The sequence below is a fragment of the Rhinolophus sinicus genome, chromosome 14 (genome assembly GCF_057876585.1).
Source record: "Rhinolophus sinicus isolate RSI-liver-muscle chromosome 14, RSI-T2T, whole genome shotgun sequence".
Lineage (NCBI taxonomy): Eukaryota > Metazoa > Chordata > Mammalia > Chiroptera > Rhinolophidae > Rhinolophus > Rhinolophus sinicus.
This window is the reverse complement of record NC_142514.1, coordinates 74,387,298-74,410,605: the sequence shown is the minus strand read 5'-3', so window position 1 is coordinate 74,410,605 and position 23,308 is coordinate 74,387,298. Positions and strand designations below refer to the sequence as shown.

Sequence of the window (23,308 nt, the reverse complement as noted above, 5' to 3'; positions counted from 1 at the left end):
GGTGAATTCCATTGTGTTAGATGATTCTGCCCAACTGTAGGCTAATGCAAGTGTTATGAGCATGTTTAAGGTAGGCTAGGCTAAGCTATGATGTTTGGCAGGTTAGGTGTATTAAATGCATTTTTCACTTAGGCTATTTTCAACTTATGGAGGGTTTATCGGAAGGTAAGCCCACTGTGAATCGAGGAGCATTTGAATATGGATTGTATTGATATGGAGAGTATCAGTACTCACGGCCAAATTCATGAGATAATGGGAATGAAACTTGAAACCGGAGAACCTGCTCTCAATTACCAGAGAGCTAATCAAAAGCTGTCAAACACACCTCTGATGTACACTAATTATAACGAAAGTCCCTGCATGTGGGTGTCTCTTCTTTGGGCTTTCTCTTTTTGTCTCCTTCTCCCTTCCATGTAGTTCTCTCTATATTCCCTCCTCACCTTTTTTTACCTCTTCTTTCTCTGTTCGCTCACTACCTCTCATGTGTCCCTGTTGAGGAAAAAAATTGAGAAAATAATTACTATACATATATTATACAACATACACGTATATGTGGTTTGTACATATTCAGAGTTATATGCATTGCTTAAATATACATATTGCTTAGTATAAAGCTTCATAGTTCCAGTTTTTAATTTTAAAATGGGTAAGTTGAATATTTTCTACTTCTCTACCTGTCAAAAGCCTTTTAGCTTTGTTTTTAATTTGTATGTGAGTCTTTCTTATTTATTTATTTTTCTTTCTAAGCATCACCTCCCCACTCCCCACTTAACCCTGCTGCATCCCTGCTTCAGGCTGAGCAAATAGAGGGGAGAGGAATGGTATGCGATGCGCTGAGGAGGAGCTGGGGGCAGGGACTCCCGGTCACAAGGAGTGTGTTCCCCTTCACTTTTGCCCTTTTCCCAGCTAGAGCTCTGGACCCAAAGCTTTGTTTAAAACAGGAGCTATATTTTCCTCCACAAATATCGGAAGCCATCTTTCCCGTGACAGGGGTGCTTTGCTCCCATCCAGAGCCTCATTTCTCAGGGGCTGCTTAAGCTGCCAGCTCAGCACCATACCCAGGGGGAGCCTTCCTCAGGCTCCCCCTCCTCACTGTCTCATCAGCACAAATGAACCAGAACATTCTCTGAAGTGACAGGACCCAGCAGATAGAGGCTTGATTTCTTTTGTGCGCATGGGTGTTATGCACAAGAAATCATTATTTTTCCTTAGATTGGGGTCATTTTCTTCCTTCTTTTACTACAGACCTGTAAATTTAATTATTTGGTCACTGCTGCTTTAATTAAAAAGTCTTACTTATCTTTAGAGGTTTCCTTTTTAAATTTCTAGAGATTAGGATTATCCACAGCATGTCAGCTCTTTTTATGTCCCTATACTATATGGTTTCTATAATGATATAAAATGAATTACGGAGATAGTTGAAGCTAATCATATTCTGCATTTCTCTTCTAATAATCCCAGATTACATTAATCATAAATGTCAGCAGTGTCTCTAGATGACTTCTTGACTTCTGACAAAAAGCCTTCATTTTGGCCCTTTAAATTCCAAGGTCAAGGAGAATGTAACATTCAGAATAATTATTAGCATTATTTTACCTTGACATTTCATCCCTGCTTCCAGTTTAACATTCCACCCAGGCAATGAAGACGAATGTCATCTTTCGATTCACTGGAGGGAATTACCCCAATTAAACTTGACTTAAAGGCTATTGGAAATGCTGTATTAATTTGCTGTTCTTCTTTAAAACAGAAAATATTTCATGAAGGAGAAGAATTTTCATTACAAGCATTAAGGATTTACCATGACATGAACAAGCAATTTTTGAATTGACTTTTTTCTCCCCGGGCTAGAATAATAATCACAGGGCACGTTGGCTGGACCAGGGTCGCCCTGTCAGTGGGCATTCCACTGGGGCAAGCCTCCTTCTTTTCCTTTTAGCTCAAAGGTCATCATTATAGGTTTGTCACATCAAAAACGATTAGAAGTGTCTTTTAGAGAGTCTGGCCTTGCCATATAGAAGGGTTTCCTGCCTGTACAATCTCTTGATTATACTTCCTCTCCCGAAACATTCTCCCACCCCTCACCCCCACACATTAAAAAAAAGTGTTGGGCTAAGGTTATTGGGGCATGTTCTAAAAAAGTCTCATCCCAAATTTGCTATTTAAGATAGGGGTGGTGAGCTACTTCCTAGAATATCAGCACCATGGAGACAGAGACCTTTTCTGACTTTTGAATGCCGTATCTCCCGCCCGTAAGACAGACTCAGGGAAGTATTCTTGGTGTAAGTGAAAGGAGGCCGTAAAACACAGGGACTGAGATTGTGAGCTCTGGAATCAGACAGGCTAGGATTGATCCCCATTTTGCCATCTACTGGTCTTGTATCATTGTCCACTTATGTCACCTTTCTAAGCCTCAGTATCTTCATCTGTAAATGGGGATAATTGTACCAACTTCATGCGGTTATTGAGAGAATTACATGAGATAATGCATGTAAAGTGCTTAGTTCCAGCGTGGCAAACATGAAGTCTTCCCCGCTATGCAGAGATGGGTCAGGGCTCATACCCTGATCTCTTCCCTTGTCTGTTTTCTCCTGGCAGTTACCCTGGGGTGGGTGAAAAAACTAACTATCCATGTGCTGGGTGGTTTGGGGCCTGTATTCTATTGCAATTGTTCACTTTCCAAGCTTCAGTCATGAAGTTGTAGAAATCTAACCTCCTCTCTAAGATTCTGAGGCAGAATTCCTCAACCAGTCCTTCTTGACAGAATGGGATTCCTAGTCTGGCCACCAATCTTAGCTTAGCTTAGTGCCTGGAGCAAGTTGCACTCTGGATGCTTGTCTATTTGGACTGCATTTCTGAACCTGACCTCCAGTCCCTCAGAATGGGGCCTGGCTCACCGGGATCTCACCTATACCTTTGCAGCAGCCTTGCCTTCCCTGTTGACCTTGGCAGTGTCCCCTGGATTTGGACGGTGTTAACCTGCCTGACCCCCATCTCCTGTGATGAGTGGCCTGACATGGGACACATCCATCCCCCTGCAGTCTGGCCTGACTCTTGGTTTCAGTCCCTTGTAGTTGTCATTTCAGATAGCCACCTACCACTTGCCACTCCTTGATGTCGTCTCCTGCACAAAGTTCATATTGCCAGGTAGTTGGGCTTGTCCTACTGTCGTGTTCATTATAGCAAGGAACATTTCTTCCTAATGCTACTTGCTCACATATGCAAACAAAATAGCTTGTTCTAACATGCAAAAAGGTTAATAATAATACCCACGGACATTTAACAAATGTTGACATTAAGCTGTATTTGCTTCATATATTAAAAGAACTGAATGGTACAGATACAGATGAATCCCCTTTCCAGATCCCTTCTTGGTACCATTTCCTCCTTGTCTCCTTCCTTGGGGGGAGGCACTAAGCTGAGGTTGGTCTTTTCCCTTCCACAGATGTTTTTATACGTTCACTGTACATTTAGATATCCATAAGTTACATACCACATTGTTTTGTGTTCTAACATTTTATATAACTTACATTTTTTTAATGTATTATGCTAAATGTATTTGTTATAGGTTGAATGTATTGTCCCCCCTAAATTCATATGTGGAAGTCCTAACCCCCACATACCTCGGAATGGAATCTTATTTGGAAAAAGAGCTATTGCAGGTATCAGTTGAGTTATAATACGATTATACTGGATTAGGGTGAGTCTCTGTGAATGGTGTCCTTATAGAAAGAATGTCATGGGAAGAGACAGAAGTACCGACAGAGGTAAGATGATGTGAAGGCATTATCACAAGGTGAGGAGCCCTGAGGTCCCAGGAACTAGGAGAGGCAGGGAGCAGATTCTCTCTCACAGCCTTCAGAGGGAACCAACCCTGCCTGCGTCGTGATCTCAGACTCCCAGCCTCTAAATTGGTGAAACGATACATTTCTGTCATTTTAACCAGTTAGTCTGTGGTACTGTTATGGCAGCGCTAGCAAACTAACACAGTATCCTTCTGCAAAGGTGCTTTCTTTGCCTCATAGATATGCTTTCTAGATTTAGCCATGTTGGAGAAAGCAGCCCACCACCCCTATCTTAAATATCAAATGTAGGATTACAGGTTTTTTCAAAGAACATAGCCCAATAGCACATGAAGCTCTTGTTTATTCTTTCATTCAGTAAAAATATACTGAGCACCAATTATGTGCTAAACCCTGGGGAGAGAGCAGGGAGGGTTAGTGAGCTAGGGAGAAAGTCTTTTAGGAATGAAGGGAAGTGACCCAGGCTTTGGACGTATGCCAACAGAGAAAGGCAATGGATAATGTGTTCCATGGCATGAATGTAAGCCAGTGGCTTCTAGGGAGAGGGCACAGGCTATTGCTTGGAAGTGTCATATTCTGCAGCTGTTGGAACGCTCATTCTCGATTGCAGAGCTTCTCACACTTCATCAGCCATCAGAATCGCATGGAGGGCTTTTTATAACACAGATTTTTGGGCTCCGCTCCCAGGGTTCCTCATTCAGAAGGTCTGGGTGGAGACCAAGAATTTGCATTCTACAAGTTCCCAGGTGATGCGAGGCCTGCTGGTATAGAAAACACACTTTAAGAACCATTAGGATATATTGCATTTGATGACACTCATTGTAGTTTGTACGCGTATTTCCTTTTTTATTTAATAAATTAATTTTCAGCACGATTTTAAAAAAAATCTATGACATGTACTGAGTTGGAAAATTTTTGCTCCGATTTTTTAAGTTTCTATTGGGGTTTTAGACATTTCAGTGTCCCTGGAACAGCATTTTACATTAGTTTCTCAGTGAGTAGCTCCCACACCATGCAGGCAAGATGGGTTCAAAGCCCACACCTGTATATATTACAAGCTTGGGTTTTATTTTCCATAGGACTGGTGGTCTTTCCCCCTTCCCATCTAAGCCCCTGATAAATGGCAAGCTTTCTTAAGCTTTTTTTTACTGCTGCTTTGAGCCTGTGTGGAGTTTTGTCAGCCCCTGTTATGGACTGAATTGTATCTCCCCAAATTCTATGTTAAAAACCTAATACCCAGTCCCCTAGAATGCGATTGTATTTACATATAGGGCCTTTAAAGAGGTGATTAAGCTTAAATGAGGTCATAAGGGGGGGTCCTGATCCCATAGCACAGGTGTCCTTATAAGAAGAGGAAGTGACACCAGGGAAACGCGGGTGAGAACACAGGGAGACAGTGGCCTCTGCAAACCAGGAAGAGAGGCCTCGAGAGGAACGAAATCTGCTGGTACCTTGATCTTGGACGTCCAGCCTCCAGGCCTATCTATGAGAAGATAAATTTCTTCTAAGCTACCCAGTCTGTGGTGTTTCATTATGGTAGCCTGAGCAGACTAATAGTACAGCCCCTTCCAATCGCTGGGGTAGCTCTTCTCATGGGACGTTATCTTCTCATCATTGTCTAAAGGTAAAGGCTCTACTTCTTATCTCAGGGCCACTAGAAACTCACTGCTCTGCATCTGGGAACTTTGGAAACCCAGTGAAAATCCTGGGGGCTGCTTCTCATCCACTCATACTCACTCCTCTGGCTTTGATTTCTTTCATTTCTGGCACCTGATGGCTTCCTGTATTTTCCTTGAAATTCAGCTCTCCCTCTACATTTTTAAATGTTAGATTTTATCCAATATTTGGGTATCTTTGTAACTGAAGGAATCCAGGCCACATCAGGTTCATCTGCCATATTGCTAGAAGTTCAATATTACATTCTTTAATTAATTAAACACTTTCTTGCATCCTATTTGATGTACATTTCATCAATGGTTTTCATAAGATAGTATTATCACCCTCAGGTTACAGATGGAAAACTAAAGATCAGAGTGTTAAAGTGATTTTCCCAGTGTTGATAGTTAATAAATAATGGGACTTATTCTGGAACCTACGAGGGCTCCTTCCACCCCACCCTAGCACCTATTACAGCCAAACTGCAATGGTAGCCTTTCTATAAAGTATGAGTGATTTTCTAGTTATACAGAATGGAGCTTTGTTTGAAAAGCCAGAGAATATGCTTGAAAACTCTCCAAATTTCAGAAAATACTGCTAAAATTATTCCAAGTAAAGCTGTGAGATGCTGTCAGAAACATCTACATTTGACTGTTTCTCTTCCATAATTCTAAAAGCAGCTTTCGAGAATCTGAGAAAACTCTCTTCCACACCATCCATGTCATCAGTCCCAAGAGACAGATTTTCATTTCTGTTTATGCCTGAAATTTAGCAGAAATTCTCTATTTTCTTCCCGTAGATTCTCGTGCCGGCATCCAAAGGATTTTCCTCTCTAGGATATAATCTTGGAAAACTTTAGCATGCAATGTGTATTATGGGGTGAGGAGTAGGGAAATATAACTTATCCATTGGGATATAGATTCTAAGTGCTTAGCTTAGAAATAGATTTTAAGGTGAGTTTTCTCCTTACGCCCATGGGCTTGGGTATAGATAGATCCTTGGGTATAAAGTAGGTCCTTTTTAGAGAGGAACATTTCCACATTGAGACAGCATTCTCTCCTGACTTAGCTCTCTGTTTGCTGCTCTGCATTTTGTAATTAGGATCTTGTGATCTGTCTTCATCCTTCACCCCCAGCCTGAGTTAAGCGAATTGCATGTTCTCCTTCCCCCTGTAAACTCTAGAAAGATCCTCTAGTTTCATTTAGACTCTCTCAGTTCCTGCCCTAGGTTCATCCCATTTCCATTCACCTCCAGCCTTTTTTTTGTCTTAATCTCACAGACGCTTCTTGCCAACGCCCTTCAGTCACTGCCTTTCCTGAAACTCATTTCCTGGCTGGTCTCAAGAGAGCCACAGTGGATTTACATTTGATTCCTTTAGCTACTTATCTTTCTCTCTTCACATCGGCTGCTGGAGGGCCTCCAGTGAAATTTGTGGCCCGGCTTTTGCAGCATACTGGACCTTATCACATGTACTTTACATGCTTAAGTTGCAGACTTCTTCCAACTGTTGCCTTCCCTCGTGTAATTTTGTTCCAATTCCCTTACTGGCCTTTTTTATTCCGTTACGAGGAACTGTCAGGTTGGTAGGCAAAATGTTTCCACATTAAAAGCTTTCCTGAATAAATACCAAAGGTCATTAGATTTTGCTTTTTTTAAAAAAAATATGGAACATTCTATTTTTATTTATTTTTGTTTTTTTCGTTCTTTTATCTCTTTTTCCTTTTTTACATTTTCTTTCACTTTTTCTTATTAGTTTCAGGTGTACAAAACAACATAGTGATTAGACATTTATATAATTTACAAAGTGATAACCTTTTAATAATTAATAAGTGTATTACCTAGCTGACACTGTACATCGTTATTACAATATTATTGACTATGTTCCCTATGTTGTACTATATATCCCATGACTATTTTTTAAGTTATAGTTGACATTCAATATTATTTCATATTAGTTTCAGGTGTACAGCTAAATCTAACTATAGTTGGTATACAATATTATATTAATTTCAGGTGTACAATATACTGATTCAACATTTATATACCTTATGATGTAATCATCACACTAAGTCTGTCACCATGCAAAGTTATCAGAATATTGACTATATTCCCCTTCACTTTTTTCACCCATCCCCCCACTCCTCTCTCCTCTGACAACCATCGGTTTGATCTCTGTTACTATTAGTCTGTTTTTGTTTTGTTCTGTTTATTGTTTTTAGATTCCACATATAAATGAAGTCATACAGTATTTGTCTTTCTCTTTTTTCTGTGTGACTTATTTCATTTAGCATAATACTCTCTAGTTCCACCCATGTTGTTGCAAATGGCAAGATTTCATTCATTTTATGGCATATATATGTAATATATATCTATTATATATATAATAGATAATAATAGATAGATATTATATGTAATATCTATCTATCTATATCTATATCTATATATCACAAACATCTTCTCTATCCATTCATCTATTGATGAACACCTAGGTTTCTTCCATTGTAAGTAATCCTGCAATAAACATAAGGGTTCATATATCTTTTTCAATTAGTGTTTTTGTTTTCTTTGGCTAAACACCCAGAAGTGGGATTGCTGGGTCATGTGGTAGTTCTATTTTTAATTTTTTCAGGAATCTTCATACTGTTTTTCATAGTGGCTGCACCAACCAAGTTACAATCCTACCAACAGTGCACTAGGGTTCCCCTTTCTTCACATCCCTGCAAACAGTTGTCATTTGTTGACTTTTTGATAATAGCCATTCTGACAGGTGTGAGGTAATATCTCATTGTGGTTTTGATTTACATTTCCCTGCTGATATTGAGCATCTTTTCATATGTCTGTTGGCCATCTGTATATCTTCTTTGGAGAAATGTCTACTCATGTCCTTTGTCCATTTTTTGATCAGATTTTTTTTTTTTTGGTTGTTGTTATTTAGTTGTATGAGTTCCTTATATATATATATATTTGGATATTAACCCCTTATTGGATGTATCATTTGTGAATATTTTCTCCCATTCAGTAAGTTGTCTTCATTTTGTTGATGATTTGCTTTGCTATGCAGACGATGCTTAGTTTTAGTTTGATGTAATCCCATTTGTTTATTTTTACTTGTGTTTCCCTTGCTGGAGGGGACATATCCAAAAAGATATTACTAAGACTGATGTCAAAGAGTTTACTACATGTATTTTCTTCTAGGAGTTTTATTTTCAAGTCTTTCATTTAAGTCTTTAATCCATTTTGAGTTTATTTTTGTACATGGAGTAAAAGAGTGGTCCAGTTTCTTTTTTTTTTTTTTTTTTTTTTTGTATTTCTTCAGTTTTCCCAACACTACTTATTGATGATACTGTCATTTCTCCATTGTATATTCTTGCCTTCTTTGTCATAGATTAATTGATCATACAACCAAAGATTTATTTCTGGGCTCTCTGTTCTTTTTCATTGATCTGTGTGTCTAATTTTGTGCCTGTACCATGCTGTTTTGATTATTATAGCTTTGTAATATAACTTAAAATCAGGGAGTATGATAACTCCAATTTTATTCTTCCTTCTCAAGATTGCTTTGGCTATTTGTGGTTTTTTATGGTTTGATAGAAATTTTAGGATTTTTTTTTCTAGTTCTGAGAAGAGTGTCATTGGTATTTTCATAAGGATTGCACTGAATCTGTGGATTTCTTCAGGTAGTATGGACATTTTAATGATACTAATCCTTTCAACTCATGAGCACTGTATATTCTTCCATTAATCTGTGTTCTCTTCAATTTCTTTCTTCAGTGTTCTTAATTTTTAAAGTACTTTTTATTTTCACAAAGTAATACACAAACTTGTTATTAAAAACAACTTGTTTAACTATTACATTGTTTTGTACACCTGGAACTAATAATAATAATAATAATAATAATAATAATAATAATAAACTTGTTAATGAGAGTTGTTCATAATTTCAGAGTTTAAAAATGGTTAAGAGGGTAAATTTATGTTATGTGTATTTTACCACGATTAAGAGAAAACCCAAAACAACTTGTCTTAGATTTTACATATTTTTGCAAGCTGCCCAAATCCTTTTCTGTAACAAGTCTACTTACAAGTTAATGTATAAGGTGTCTGCATTGCCACCATTCCATTCTGTCCATCTGACACTGGCATACAAAGTCTACCTTTGCTTCTATATGCATGTGTTTTTCAGGGACACAGAGCTATAGTCACAATATGTGTTTGAGGCCAAAGGATTCTTCTTACCTACATGCATCATGATGCTTCTTTTTTGTCACCCTTTCAGTGCGTCAAAGGAACGCTATCCAGACAGATGTGGACGCTCAGGGCCAAACACTCCTTTATGGTCCTTGTTGCCAGGATTGTCCCATTATAGTAGCACCCCTGTCTGAGTTCTCAGGCACACGCCATACTATAGCTAATCATGGAAAAGAAAGTGTATGCTTTGGAGTAAGGTCCTCTAGCTCTGTTTTCTTCTAATATATTAAAGAGGAGAAAACAAGGTTGAGGTCAAAGCCCACGTGGTCCTGTCAGCACAAAAGGCATTTCTCAACAAAACTGTGCCTGAAGCATCATGCTGACAAGAAGTCACGGGGATATCAAAGCAACATGGAGGTGTGGTCTCTTCTCAGAGACAGGGGATGGGGGGGGGGGGGAAGATGCCGCTTGCACCTGCCCCATGACCTTTGATGACTACCTCTGGCTTCACTGGGTGCTTACATGCTACCCACACACACAGCTGGCCTTAATTATGCCAGGAATCTGTTTAATTGTCTAACATGATTTAAAGCCTCTCAGGAGATTCAGGTGATTATTTCAAGCTGCAGGAATTTCCTACAAAATGGCTGGGGGGATTCAAAAATCAGAAACATAGCAACACTTGGATCATTTTTGAAGTGCATCTATTTTTATTTTCTTCCTGAGACGAATGAGCTTTTGGCAAAGTCTGTCCCTAAAATGATGAAGTCCAAAAGAAGGCAGGGGGCCGAGTGCACTAGGAAGTAAAGCGGGAAACAGAAATCCAACTGAGAATATTTGCCTGGGACTGCCTGTGTGAGTGAAGCCTTGGACAAAATAGAGCTGTCCTCATGTGGTAAGAGAAGCCGGATATTTACTGATAGCTCCTTACCTCACAGTAGTACTTGGTTCCAGCAGCGGCTTGTGCAAATGATGAGAAATTACAGAGGTTTCTGCATCTGCAAATTAAATGCTCTTGGAGACTTTTCTAAACACAGCAAAAACATCATCCAAATAATTGCTATGAAGGAATTTGGCTTCTCGGGTGGACTTTAAAAGTCTGTTAGCTTACCAAGATTTCCCATCTTTCCATTCCTACTGATGTATGTTGGCGAAGAAATCAACTAATAAAGCCACTATATTCGTCGTGTAGTTTTACACTTACCTCTTCTCTCTCTTAACCCATTTGGTGAGTCCTTGTTTTTGTGTTTCTGCTCGTTTTCTTACCTCACCTTGAAAAGTGCTAGCACCTACATGTCTTAGAACAGCCAGCCACGTTTGATAAGCAGTCAGTGTTTGGGGCTTTTCTTATTTATTTATTTTTTATCAGTACTTCTCAATGTATTCTGTGCCCTCGGGTATTAAAAGAGGGTGATGATGGATACTACTTACGTTGTGCCAGGCACAATTCTTAGCTTTTTAAATAAATTAACTCATTTAGTCCTCTTAGAGTTTCTATCATTATCCTGCTTGAATAATGACATCCAACAGGAAGCAGAGGCACAGGCTGGTGAAGGAGCTCTCCCAGTGTTTTCTAGGAAAGCTGGGAGGGGAACCCAGGCCTCACCCTGGTCAAACACACTGGACTCACTGCCGGTGGGGCCCCAGAAATGGTGTGCTGTGGTTGAACAACCAGGTTTCAAACAAACCAAAAGAGAGTCCTCTGACTCCTTGGTTTAGTACTCTGGCTGATTTCAAGCTGCCAGTGGGAATTCACCGGGCTCCCAAGCTTCTGAAAATGGAATCATCAGCTCATACTGGCTCTGCATAACATCTGTTTTCATCAAGAACAACTGAGGGATGGTGTATATGCTGGGTGCAGCTGCTTTGACAAATATCCCCACGACTGGACGTATAGGGAGACTTTCCAGGGCTGGCTGGCTGCTTTTGGGCCCACCTCCTGCCTCCTCAGCCAGTACTGACTCCTGGCGCTCGTCCCTTTATGACGTCTCCTTCATGTTGTGCCCGGACTCAGGAAGAGGCCTGTGAGCCCCACTCTAGGGTCAGGTGTGGGAGGACAGGGGCCAGCTTGCTTAGACAAATAAACACACAGGAAAACGAGTGGGATCTTTCTGGAGAAAGGGTGGTTCTGCTCCCTCCTTCTCTAGGTGAGAACCTGGGTTTAATGAAGGTAACTGCCTGTGCCAGGGCACTATCGTTAGTTTATGACAGACCCATGTCTCTTGAGAAATGGGCATTTATTTTAATACTATTAATAAGGACATGTATGAGTACCTCTCCAACCCCCAAGCTGATTTTCACTGATGCCTGCCCTTGATTCACAAAGAGACCAGTGGCACACGGGCAGTGAACTGTCAGAGAAGTGCCCAGCAGGAAGGGATGGCAGCCTCCCTGACCAAGGCTCTGTGAAGGACAACACAGTTGACCAGTTTCCATACTTATGTTAAGACTCTTGCTTTGATTCTTTAGGGATTGACCTTGTGGCATTCACATTGTGTCTCAGTACAGCTTTCCTTGACGCCCTGGACTGGGCCTGCATTTTGCTTGATGTCCACAAGGTCCTTAGAAATGGCTTAAATCCATACACATGGAATCAGCCCGTGAGTTTTCTGAAGGCAGGGGATGGGAGAGTTGCTTGTGGCAGCTTCTGCTGAGGTTGCTGCTGCACAGAAAGTGGATTTGGGGTGAAACACATGAGAGAACCAGAGTAGGTTTTTTAATTTTTGATTGATTTGTGTGTTTTGGAGGTGTTTTTGTTGCTAAGGGGAAACCTCCTCTGTGTTATATTATCATTTTTATTTTCATGTTATACTGCTTACCGTACTGCATTTCAGCTCTGCTCTCTTGTTTCTAGTCTTGATTTCCACTGAGAGAAAAACCTCATTCTGTGTCATACGACATTCAGGGAAAGAACTGCTCTGAGGGTGTGAGTGGGGCGAGTGGGGGCCTCACCTTGGTGCAAACCAGTGAGGCAAGAAATGACCCTCTTCATCATTCCTTCTGTGTCTGTGCCTGGTTCCATCCTAGTGGCTAGGCACCTTCATCACTGCTGCTAAGGCTGGACGAGCTTGTTACACCTCTCCCTGCTTCCAGAGGGTTCTCTCTGAGTTTCAGACAGAATGATTAATGGCCCTTTGGGCCAACCCTAAAAGACTGAAGAGACAAATGTACCTCATTCATGGGGAAACAAGCCCCAGGACATATGTTATCTAGGAAAAATGAGATGGCCAGTGAGCTGTTTCATTGGGTATTTATCAGATGTATTCTTTATTGTAGGATTTTATTTGGTTTTTATATACATGTTGTGGACAGAAAAGGGATGTGTGTATTTTTGAGAGAAGTTAAAAGAAAGTAGTTTGTCGTAGTAAGTTGATTATTTCTGCATGGGGAAAAGGAGACAAACTGAGAAGGATGAGTAAAGCTGTAGGTTAGTGAAAAAGAAATATTAAGAAAGGAATTTTATATGAGAACCCAATTATGCTTACCCCCTAACTCAACATAGACTACTAATTATATTAATTCATATAGAAGCTGAGGTGGATGGATATATATATATATATATATATATATATATATTTTTTTTTTTTTTTTTTTTTTTTTTTAAATGACCCTCTATAATGGCTGATGAGGCACAGAAAATTTATTTATGAAACTCTTACTGTCCTCCTGGCCTCTAGAAATTTTTAGGTAGTAATTATAATTTACACCATTATATTCTTACAGCCTTAGCCCCTATTAAACCTTAAAGTTACGGTTCCCAGTTATACAACTAACAGAAATCAGACTGATAGATGACACTTGATTGTTTCCAATGTAAAGTAGACAGGCCATATTACATCAAAAATGTAAATGGTTATGTCCCCAATCAAACTGGAATTCTGAATTTACCCAATCCTGGCACATCGTATCCACCTCAACAAACAACAATATATGGTATATAGGGAGGGGACATTTTTGGGGGGAAGGATTAGAAAATTCTTCTGTCATGCTAACTGATTTCTATTGTAGTGATACCAGGTTTACAGGAAATACTATAGGAATATAGTATAATACAAATTAACTTGGCCTGAGGTTAATAAAACCCATGATAATATTGATACCGAAAATCCAATGCATTGGGAAATTGAACTTAATCCTCCCCATGAAGTCCTTTCTACGGAAACTAGTAGGCCAAAAGAAAAATTAGAACTTCTAGATCATAAGGTAATAGAGAGTCTTCATTCATCTGGCCAAACTTATCATAAGGTACAAATAGCAGTAGATGAGGGAGGAAAACATATTATTAGTTTAATAAATAATTATGATAATGCATGTAAAGAGTTCTTTGGTTGGCTAGGATGTTTGCTCCCCTCAGACTCATATTTGTCTAATATTGGACACTTTCTGCTCCTAATCAGTGTTACTGGTTTAATACTATTGCTCTTGGTCCTAGTTTGTACATGTTATACTAGATGCAAAAAAAACAACATAAGACAGACAGAAAAATAAACTCAGATCTTGATAGCTCAAAGATAAAAAAAAAGATCCAGGATATACTTAACAAAGACATATAGGATCTGACTGCCTCCCATTTGCTCACCTTTTCTTTTAAATAAATAATTCGGCCTTGACTGCCTTCTAAGGTTATGGTCATGCCCTACCCAGAATGGTCCAACATTCAGCATGACAAATGCTAACACTAAGATTTCCTAGGAGTGAGTCTTCCTAGCACTGTGGCACCACGCTATCCAACCAAAAGGTTGGTCATCAATGCATCCTTCAGATTGACTTATGACCAAAAGGGGGAAATGTGGATGGAAAAGGGGCCACATGTTAAACCTGACAAGCTCAGGAGACTGAAAATAACCCATAGGATGGTGTGAACATAAAAATTCCTAACTAAGGTGGGCCATGGAGGGAAGTCACATTCTTGGCCTGTAGCTTCCTTGACAAAGGTCAATCTTTACCTTAAGTGAGCCTGTCTGTTGTCTTTTTGCATCAAAGATAACATACCTTTTGCAATGTAGAGTAATCCCTTTTTTCGGACCCCCCAGGGGGCACAACCCACCACACCAGAGCAGGAAACTACAAAATCTGTCATTGTTATTTTGTTCCCCAAATACCACCTTTATGTGCTGTAAAATGCTATTAACTATCCTTTACCCACCTATGTAAAAGAAGTGTCTGTCTCTCCATTTTGCTTTTTATCCGATCCCAGAGATTTCCCCACTTTGCTTTCTACCACCTCCTCAACCTACCACCAATGGATTTCATGTAACCCTCCTCCTTTGATTCTAATGTATAAAATAAGTTGCAAAATGGCCATTTTGCGGAGCATTTTCTCAATCCGTTGAGACTTTGCTTCCTGGCAATTGTCATCAGTTTGGCTCAAATAAACTCTTATAAGCTTTCTCTTAGGCTGGATGTTTTTTTTCATTGACAAAAAGCAAGTAGGATTATATTGTATATACAGTGTTATAATCACCTTTTTAAACTTAATACAAAGTGAGAATTAAGCAGAATACTTTATGGAAAACATTGTAACATACTACTTAGTAGTATCTACTAAAGAAAAGTTAGTTGTTGTAGTCATTATTATTTTCTTTCTGTCTCAAATGTCATTACCGATTTTATTTCTAATTATAAGCAATCCTATAATGAATATTTTTATAGATAAAGCCTTTCACAGCCATTATTATTTTTTTAATATAACTCCTGAGAGGAGAATTGCTGGGTTGAAGGATATTCACTGCTTCGTTAAATGACTCTTTACTGAGCCTTTACGCTCGGCCAGCAACTATCTCAGGAACCAGAAATAACCAGCAGGATAACGAGACATACATGGTAACTGCTCTGGCGGAGTTACCTCCAGGGAGACAGAAAACAAGTAAACGATTATAGGAACCAAAGAAAAGCAAATCCAAATGGCTAATAAACCTATGAAAAGATGTTTAACCTCCCCAGTAGGGAGGGGAAAATGCAAATTAAAATAACAAAGAGGTGCCACTTTACACCCACTAGATTGACAAAATAAACTAACAAACACAAACGCCAGCCAGGATGTGGGTGCTCTCGGATTCACAAAGCTGGCTGAAATGTGAATTATTGTTACCACCTTTTAGGAAAGTAATCTGGCTACATGTATACAAAATAAAGTATACATATACTTTAACTCAGCAATGCAGGAGTTTATCCCACAGAAATAGTATTTAATAACATACATATGAAGGAGAGCTGAATATGCCCCCCAAAATATGCCACGTTGGCATGAGGATTATTTTGAGCTGGAAGATTCATAGGAGGTCTTCTCTGCCCTCCCCCTTTCTGTGTCATAGAAAGGCCTAAATTTCCTTTGTAAAGGTATCCTTCCTCCCCTCTCCCATAGCAGGAAGAAGAGGTGACTCATCACTGGAGACAACACTAACTTGAGTCTGCATAAATGAATATTACTAAAATGACCATTGTCTCCATTAATCCCCCCTATATACCTAGCTTTCTACAATTTACCACCCCTAAAAACCCAGATACCTTTTCCTTTATCTTATCACTTCTCCACACTTTATCACCCTCTGTTAAAATGGTATGTAAGCCCTGGGACCTAACCACTTGTTTGGATTTTCCATTCTTTACCATGAAACTTCGGTGTGCATGTGTAATATACTTTTTCTCTTGTTAATTCGTCTTTGTTTCATTCGCAGGCCCCTGGAACTGAACTTGAGGGTAGAGGAAAGGTTTATTTTCTCTTTTTCTTTCCTACACATTCAATAGTATTTATTACAGTGTTGCTCATAGTAGCAAAGATTTGGAAACAAAGAGATCAAAAGAGGAATTATGATATAGTCACTCCATGGGAATTTTTATGCATTTTTTATTTCTCGTGTAATATTATCCCATATATATGACATGTGATGAGAGAAGGAGAAGGAGAAAGGAAACAAATATTTTACAAACATGAAAAGGCATGTTTCTCTTTCAGTGACACACAAGCCAGCAAACTCATAAATATATGTATAAACTTGTGTGGTTATATGATCAAGGAGAAATGTGTATACTAATGCAGTATTAATATAGGTTACTGCAGTATTAATATAGGTTATACCTTACCTTGTATTACTTTTGTAAAGTACCAAGTAAAGAGAATTTTAACAATTAGCGGTTTTTCACTAATCCAATACGACAGAGCTGATTGAGAGTGTTCCGTGAGCATATAACAAGCACCTAGCCCTCCAACTCCAACTTCAATGTGTAGTAATATTATCCACCTGAAGGGCTGGCTACAGGCTAGATCCTTGTCCAGGGATAAAGAGCCATGAATGGGCACACCTAACAAGTCGTGGCTGTAATTACTGGTCATTGTTTTTACTGTTAGATAGTATTCACTTGGATAGATGGCTGTTTCTTGGGCTCACTGTAGTTAATGAAAGAATTTTAACCAAGGCACAGAATTCAAAACAGATTATATGTAGGGCAGAAAAAGGGTCACTTTTTAGCTCTGGAGCATTCCGCTCTCTGATCCTCCTAAGTCCTTCATCAGTACGGTTGCTACCTTCCCTTTACCCACACAGCAGGATTGCCAGCAGGAACACATGAGATTAAAAATACATGGAAAATGCCTAGCAGAAAACCTGGCACATGGTAAATCCTCCAAACATGTTCCTTGGTCTGAATCTGCCCACTCAGTCTCACAGAGCCATCATAAAGAACAAAGGAGGAACAGATGTGGGGGCGCTTTGGAAAGTGTGAGGCGTGATACAAAAGGGAGGCAATAAGAGAGGCTGCGAGAGAGCCAGTTTAGGACCCAAGGGCCTTGGCATTCCCTTCAGTTCTTGGATATGCTCTTTGCATACTGTCACTGCAAACTGTTTCACTAAGTTCAAGAAATCGGTTACTCGTCTCATGGCCGGAAGAATGAGGAACTGGATGAAGTGAAGTGCTCCACAGGAATGTCTGGCACAGAGTCCTGATTTCCAGAACTTTCCAGTGTGGCAGGTGTGAGATTGTGCAGTCACCGAGAGCCTTGCCAAGGAGATTCGGTGCTAACTGCTGAACACCAAGGGGAAAGTCCCTCGCTGGGCCGTGTGTGCTGTTAAAGGCGAGTCACAGAAGAGGGTACAATAAATAGTTCCCAAACACTTTGCAGGCATTGAGACTTGGCCAGTTTCAGCATCAGAGTGTTTTGGCATGCTCTGAAGTGTGGGGCGAAAAGCGATGAGACGAAGCTTGTCTCCTAGCATTCTTTTTATAATGTTCTGTGTGTATCAAGTGTCTCAGAGGACAAGGTGAAAATATTTGAAAAGAAAAGGAAAAAGGTACTGGTTTATATTCACGAAAATGAAACCTTTGAGTCTATCTCTTTCCCTCTATATCCACCTAAAACACAGCAAGCGTTCCAGCTTTTATCAAATCCAGCTTTAATTATGCTGCGCAATTTTTTTCTGTATGCTTTGACCTTGAGGTCGATATATCTGCTTCCAAACAGTTTCCAGTCCCAAATCTTCTTAGAGAAGAAATGGAGCTTTGTGATGGCTGGATGCCCCCACATGTACACCAGCTATGTACAAGAATGAGGCAAGGGCACCCTTGGTCTGTAGGTAGGTCAAAGTCAAAGGCTAAAGGTCAAAGGATGAGTCCATAACCATATATATATATATATTTCGGTTTTGAGTTCTGAGGTAAAAGTTTTGTCCTGGTCTGCCTCCTTATTTACCCCTCTTTAATCTGCCCCTTCCTTGCTTGATGACCTAATTATCTTAGGTTAGTCATGGTGGAAATCCTGTTAAATAAGTGACCTCTGCCAAAATCCCCTCCTGTTCTTACATCCTGTGGTCAGCAGAGGTAGCCGTAGATAGTCATTAATTAACCCGTTAGTGCTTTCTATTTCTCTTGGCCACAAACTCACAAGGCTTTGGCGTAAAAAGAGCAGCCACTGATCTCAGCTCAGTAGTATCCTGGAATTATGTGAAGAAATATTCAGAAAAATTGAGGGTACTGTGCAATCACTTAAAAAAAAAACAAAAAACGGTTGCAAAATTGCTATAGGTCAGCTCTTTGGGGTGACTCTAGGACTGGCTCTGCCGCTGTTTAGGAGGGTGTGTAGCTTCATCCCTCCAGGCCTCCTTTTTCTCATACATAAAATGAGGAGATTGAATTAGAGGACTCTATGGTTCTTCTTTAAAAAAATCTAAGATTCGATCATTCCGCTGACTTCAGGCAACAGTTTAGGATTACCAGATGTAGTAATACCTGGGACATACTTATTCTAAAAACTTATTCGTTATTTATCTGAAATGTAAATTTAACTAGGTATTCTGTACTGTATCTGGCAACCGTACAACAGTTAAAATATTGTTAGGAGGAGAACAGCTACCCCTGGCTCTGTTCCCTTGCCGGGTAGCAAAGGGGACAAGCAGATAGGGCCTATGACAACAGGTTCCCTCCTGCCCCATCTCTCCTGCCAACTCCAGCTAGGAAAAGGCCCCATCGTCCCAATCAATGTTTCTCGGATCAGGGACATGTCACACTAAATTCTTTTGGGGCAGAAAAGCTCAAACTTATATTGGATTTGGCCTTATTTCCAATCAGCATTCAAAAAATAAATAACCAAAAAACTCTTTCACTACAAAGAGAAAATTCTTTTTTCTTTCTCCATGGAATTCAGTTCTAACACATGGCCAAGCAGGTAGGTTGCTCTTCAACAGAAAATCTTGGACATTGTGTACATGAGAATAAAATTCACTCCGTGAAGGTGACATAGCACCTTAGTGAAAATAGGAGTTGTCAGAATCTAGAAGCAGGATTTGCCTTAAAAAGAAAAGGGGAGAAATTACATCTGTACAGCATTTGATAGCTTACAATTTTTTTCTCACATGGTTGGATTTAATTTTTACAAATAACCCAATAAAGGGGATGTTGTGTTAGTTCAATTTTATAGGTAAAGCATTTGGCCTAGAAATGTTATTTACTCAAATTCCTCAGCTAGTAAATAATGACTTACCCAAATCCCTCAGCTAGTCAGTGGAAGAACCAGGTTCTTGAAACAGTGAACAGCCTTCTCTCCACTCAGCTGCTCTGCTACGTGAAGACACATCTTAGAAGGGAGTCATGGATTGAAAGGGTCCCTGTGGAATTCAGAAAGAAAACGTCAATACCTTTCGATGCTTTTGGCAGAATGGTAACACGTCAGTCTTCCTCAGCCTCCTTTTTGCTTCCCCGCTCTTCTAGGCCTCTCCAAAAAGCCACAAAGCAGGGCTTTAGGAGCGGGCTGGTAAGAACCAACCAGTCTGATTAGCATTGTTTCAACAAAGGAGGAGACTGCCGCACTCAGGATGTTGAAATGAGAACCTAGTAGAGATTCAGGCGAGCCTCTGCTTGCTTCCTTTCCCTCCAGTGACGAGGCTGTGCTCAGCCCTGGCGGCTTGGGAAATAGAAAAGTTTGAATTCAGAATAGGTAATAAAGAACACACATATTTCCTACCAGTGGCTTTAGGAAAACTGCACACACTCTTCTTTCTCTCTTCTGTTGTCGATATGGGAACACACCCTGAGAGTGTTTGATCAGTGGCTAGGAATAACTCAGTCGCCACTGGTCAAATTCATTTCTGTGTTCTCTGGATGGATGGACTAGACTGGTTTCCAGGGGCTGTTTGTGCCAAAAAAAAACTGGAAAATGGACCAGGACTCTTTCTCTACAAGCTTCCCTATATGTCTCTGAAAAAGACCAGCTAGTCTCAGGGCTTTAGATACTAAGTAACACTGTTTTCTTGTACATTGAGAGTCTAGATGTTTTCCTGTGCAATTTTACAGTAAGTTTACTGATTTTATATCTTATTATTTAATTGTTTAGCTCCTGGAAAATAAATTGCATGCATCCTGTATTCTGTGTGGATAACATTTGTATTTATTCATTTCCATTTTTTATATATTTATATATTTTTCATCACCTTATGAGGAAGAATAAAACCCACTGAAACCATATTAGATCAATGACTTGAAGAAAATACATACTAGCTGAGATGATGGGGGACTTTTCAGTTTCTTCTTTCCCTCTCATAAATATAAAATCCCTTAAAACGATTATAACAGAAAGGAAACCTTCACTGCTGAAGCCTACATCTAAAAACCAATCTCCACAACTGCTTCACAGTCTCATCTCTTTCTATCTGTTGACAAACAACACACATTAACATAATTGAGATAATTAAGGGCAGTGCCAGGTACTGTTATCATACAGGCTTCTGCAGTTCAGGGACTGCCAATTTCCGCTCCCTTCTAACAGCCTGAAGGCATGGAGATTAACACCTACAAAGTGTGGTGGTTTGAATATAGATGGGGGGAGAGAGACTGGCTGCTTCCTTTGATTAAAACATTAGAAGAATAATTATTACAATAGTGAAATGGCTTCAGCCTTCTGTTAAGATTTTTTTTTTTCTCCTTCAGTTTACTATCTCTCTCTGAAATATTTTTTTCATTTCTCCATATGGCAAATTACTGTCATTGAAAATCTTACACTTCAAGTTGAGCACATTTTGTGTAGAGTGAGTTAGTGGTCCCCAAGACCGGGTAATTTTCATTATTGCTGAGGAGAGGCGAATATTACTTCTGAAGACCCAGCAGGCATTTTATTAAACAATTGTACCAGCTGGAAAACAAATTATTGCCTGTATTTGAAACTACCATTTAGAAATCGAATGCTTTCATTTCAATGGGAAGTAAGTGTTAGGACCAGCTAAGGTTCTCTTGTCCGTGGATTTCCTAGCAGGCCAACCTAGACCCAAATCATGACCAATGTTAAGGTTGCTGTTTTTATACCAAGGATTGTGATTGCTTTTAACTCAGAAGCTGATTCCACTGTCACTCTTTCCTCTGTCTAAGGCTTTGTAATATTTATGAAGGCATAAAGGGAGGGAGACACACATCTTGGGCAAAATCCAAATGCAATATTAATGCACCTCTTCTTCAGCTCTGATTTCTACAAAATTATTACATAGACTATTGCTGCAGCTTCTGCGTCCTACTATGTATTGTATGAGACAAGATGGGTACCACATTTTTGCAAAGGACGAAGCAATGTCTGCCATTATTTCTAAAGGTGGTGTGATCCAGAACTTGGTTCCATTCTTAGAAAACAAAACAAAACAAACAAAACAAAACAAAACAGAACCATGTTCTGCTAAAAGTAGCACAGACTATATTATCAACTAATATATCCATTCTGTATATTTAGTGGGAAAATAAAGTATATCAGGACAGTGTAATTTAGAAGGGTGGAGAGAGCCACATAATTTCCAGGGCAGGGTAAAGAGTGCTCTTTGGTGCATTTTTGGTGGAACTGATCTGTTTTGGCAGTCATTTCCAGTTTCCTCTTTTTTTTTTTCTATGCATAGTCTTTTTTTTCTTTTCTTTTTTTTTTTTTTTTTGTAATGGAAAAATACAGCATAAGACCCTGAAAGTTAAGAAGTGGTTACTGAGAACATTGCTTATTATTTTCTTACTAGAATTTGCTTACTGCTGCCTTCTTCATGGTTACCTGTTTATAAGTAAAATTAAGTGCCTTCCTGTCAGAAATTTAATTGAATTGGGCTTATTCAAATCCTGGGGGGGAGGGGGGGGAGTGCCTTTTGGTAATTTCGTTCCTTGAAAATGTGCTATGCCTTTTGACCTGATTGATTAAAACAAAAGAGCCTTCCATGTAAATTGTGCAGGTCAGGAGCCCAGATAATTTTTTCAAGTAAATCGTCCTCCTCAGCCCTCCCCCAGGGTGCAGACTCTACCACGTAATTTCTCAAGAGAGACAGAAGTCAACTTTGGGTAAACAGGCAGCTTTTCTGAAGATGATGAAACTGAGACAGAATTAAAATATTGCACTAGATTAAATGGGGGGGGGGCAGGAATTAGGGGAGGCTTGCTCTTTAGATAACAGACCTAGGAGGTTAGCCAGATAGAATCCCATTTCAGTAGCTCAGAAACTAACTGTTAAAGAGGTGTTCCCACTGTTTAGAGCAGATTGAGAAAATGGTGCCAAGTACAGTAGCATGACCTAATTCTCTCTCTGGGAACCAGTCCCTGGTGAAAGTTTGTGACCACCTCCAACTCCATTTAATTTGGCTGGTTGGTTGGTCCTGGGAGAAGATTCCTTTCCTCTCCACCTGCAGTCCCTCCTCCCATCCCAACAATGCTTCTCTTTGAAACCAAGGTTGGTGCTTTCTGCCTGTTCCAGAATCAGGAGAGGAGCTGAAATCAAGTCTGTGTGGCGGGCTTGGTATGAGGCCTGGGTACGTGGAGATACAGAATTGCAGCAGCTCAATATGAGTGAAACATTTCTTTTTCTGCATTTGAAATTTAACAAAGAATACATTTAAAAAATTAAGTGCCTGTGTTCATTTCTGTTGCTGCTGTAACAAATTACCGTACACTGGTGGCTTAAAACAACAGAAATGCATTCTCTCACAGTTTCGGAGGCTAAAAATCTAAAACCAAGGTGTCAGTAGGGCTGTACTCCCTTCAAAGGCTGTCGGAGAGAATCTATGTCTTGGCTCTTCCAGCTTCTGGTGACAATCAGCATCCCTTGGCTTGTAGCTGCATCACTCTAATCTCTGCCTCCATCTTCACATCACCATTTCCTCCGTGTATCTCTATTAAGGATACTTCTCCTTGGACTTAGGGTCCCCCCACATGATCCATAA

At 39.8% G+C, this 23,308-nt stretch overlaps 1 long non-coding RNA gene across 1 annotated transcript; it reads right to left on the bottom strand.

Moving 5' to 3' along the window:
- Positions 1-4,128: 4,128 nt before the first annotated feature.
- LOC141572395 (uncharacterized) lies at positions 4,129-20,227 on the bottom strand. Its single transcript, XR_012497757.2, has 4 exons — positions 20,101-20,227; positions 19,621-19,744; positions 9,696-9,867; positions 4,129-4,564 (listed from the first exon to the last, which is right to left on the bottom strand). It is a non-coding gene; the product is annotated as an uncharacterized LOC141572395 (long non-coding RNA).
- Between the last annotated feature and the right edge of the window lie 3,081 nt (positions 20,228-23,308).